Genomic DNA, 2960 nt, shown 5'->3' with positions numbered 1-2960 from the left:
TTTTTAGTTGTCCAGCTAATTTCTTTCTATTTTTAGTAGAGACGGGGTCTCGCTCTTGATCAGGCTGGTCTCGAACTCCTGAGCTCAAACGATCCGCCTGTCTCTGCCTCCCAGAGTGCTAGGATTACAGGTGTGAGCCACTGTGCCCGGCCCTAAAAGCTTTAAATAAAATATTAGCAAATGGAATCCAACACCATAGTAAGAAAATGAAACACAAAGAACACATGGGATTTAGTCCAGGAGTGCAAGGTTGGTTCAACGCATTAATATAATACATCACAATGATAGCTCTAAGAAGAAAAATCATGCTATCTCCATAAATGCTGAGAAAAAGCCTTCAACAAAACTTAAGACCCATTCCTGATTTAAAAAAACTCAAGAAAATAGGAATTGATACTTACTTTCGTGACAAATAAACATATATATTTTGTTTTAGAGCCAGAATCTTATTTTTAAGAAAGAAACACCAGAGGCATTTTCACTAGTATCAGAAATCAAACATTCTCTATTATAAACTATTTAACGTTGTATTAGAGGTATTTGCCAAGGCTATTTTACAAGAGAAATCAATTAGAGGCAGCAGAATAGGAAATGAAGATGTAGAAGTATCTTTATTTGCAGATGATATGATCATGCACCTGGAAAACTCTACAGAACCAATAATCTTTAGATGGCAGAGAAACAGGCACTCTCAAATATTGCTGCTAGTATGGAAATTGGTATATTCCTTATGGATGGGAACTTGGTAATATCTAACAAAAGTACACGTGTTTACCTTTTAACTTAGCAATCCCAATTCTAGGGATATATCCTGACATTAATTGTCTCATGATGTGAACATACATATATACAAGGCTATTATTCATTGTGGCACTGTCTATTTACAAAACATTGAAAACAAGCTAAATGCTCAAACATAGGAGAGTACCTGAATAAACTGCAGTACCTCCACATAATAAGAATAATCTCTCAGATATAGAGAGATTTCCAGGATATATTTTAAGTGAAAAGAGCAAAATTTTAAAGAGTACCCCACTCTTTGTGTAAAAAAGGGGGGACTGAGAAAATATACATGTGTTTGAACAAGACTGGTTACCTACAGGTGTGGGACACAATGCAATGGATAGACAGAGGAAATAGAAGGGGGGAAATGATACCCTTCCGAATATATCTTTATACATAAATCTTGACTTTTGGAACCATGTTAATGTTTTGTCTGCTTAGAAAAATAGACAAAACCAACAAGGATGGGAGGAAAATCCTAAAATTGAACACAAACAGAAACAAATGAATCAAACCATGTTTCAAATAAATAACATAACCACACTCTAACAGAGAAGAGGCAAATCAACCTAAGTATCTTTTGATAACAGCATTTGGACTAATGACAAAAAAATCAACTCTAAACAAATGCTGAGCTGTAATTAGTAAGATTCTTTCAAACAAAGGCATAGCTTTGAAATTCTCAAATTACTTCCTAAACATTCTAGGGTTTAGCACATAAGTGAATATACTGTAGATAATGAAAGTCAGGAGTTACAATTAGGAAAGAGAGAATGAACCCTGTATGGTGTGGAATTGTAATGGATGGACACACATACACATACACACACACATACATACACACAAACACACACATTCTCATACCTAGATACACATGCACACACACATACACATAAATTACATATGCACATTCACAAACATACATAGACTCATGCTGGGTGTTTTCCCATCTAAACAATCTCAGCCGTTAGAGTCATATAATTAGACCTGAAGAAATAAAATTTCCCAATTTCTAAATCTACATTTAAAAGATACTGGCTATGCAATCCACATAGTAGAAGAGTGTTACCAATAAGAACAACTATTGGGAAAAAAAGGCTTTTAAGCAGAACAGTCAGGCTAACTTTTGAATAGAAAGAATTTACTCATATATTGGCTAGATCATGAAAACATTACTTGATGAAAAATATAAAATATAATATTAATCCTAATGGTAAATATTTAAATATACCTACCTCAGATTATTTTCATATTAGTAAGAGAAACACATTATCTTTCACAAAAATTGTAAAGATGCAAATGCCACCTAGTATTTCACAAGGAAACATGTTAAAAATCACTGTACCTTACAGTAAAATCATAGGAGCAAGAGGCCAGCACCGAACCATGAAATGGTGAAAACTACAAAAAAAAAAAAAACCAAAAAACCCTTTTTGAGGTTAGCTGCAATTATAACATACTTCCTATAGTCATTCCATAAACATCATAATAAATTTAAGTTAATCAGAGCTGTCACTTAAAATGATGCTTTCCCAAACCTTACACACATTAATTTGAGGCAAAAATTTGGCCTCTAAGTATCCGTCTATAGGAAAAATATTTATTTTTACACTCTTCAAATAAAGTCATCCCTCAAGCAAAGTCATCCCTGTTACTATTCTGGAAAAATTAAATACAATTTCATATTCGCTATCCAAAAATGAGTCTTAAAAATATAAGGGATTTAAGCACGTGATAGTACAAATATATAATCATATAATTTACCAATTTTACAAATACGTATTATCATTTCTATAATCACAGGTACCAAAATAAACATTTAATGTTAAATACTTTTAAAATAATTTTTGTTATTTGTATATTAAATCTAATGAAAAATGATACCAAGGATAAAAATTGCAAATTTAAGATAAGTAATGCCTTCTAGATAAGTAATAAACATAGTTTAATAGGCTGCCCTTTGCACTATTTCTTCAGCGTTTGTCTTACAAGCATTTTAATAGCTATATATGCATATATAACTACATGTGAACAGCACTTAGTTTTGCAAAGCACTTTCACTACAATACCTTATTTCATTCTCACAACCACTCTGAAATATACATAGAAAATATTTTTCAACTACTAAAACCTGTTCACATAAGATCACTAATAAAAAATAAAATAGGGCATTGTGT

General features: G+C 32.2%; 1 protein-coding gene across 1 annotated transcript in view; it reads right to left on the bottom strand.

Moving 5' to 3' along the window:
- Positions 1-2960, bottom strand: part of PEX7 (peroxisomal biogenesis factor 7) — a 109690-nt gene that overhangs the window by 43852 nt on the left and 62878 nt on the right. The window lies entirely within an intron of this gene.

This window comes from Propithecus coquereli, unplaced genomic scaffold (assembly GCF_000956105.1).
Source record: "Propithecus coquereli isolate 6110/MARCELLA unplaced genomic scaffold, Pcoq_1.0 Scaffold98, whole genome shotgun sequence".
Classification (NCBI taxonomy): domain Eukaryota; kingdom Metazoa; phylum Chordata; class Mammalia; order Primates; family Indriidae; genus Propithecus; species Propithecus coquereli.
This window is presented reverse-complemented; position numbering and strand designations above follow the sequence as displayed.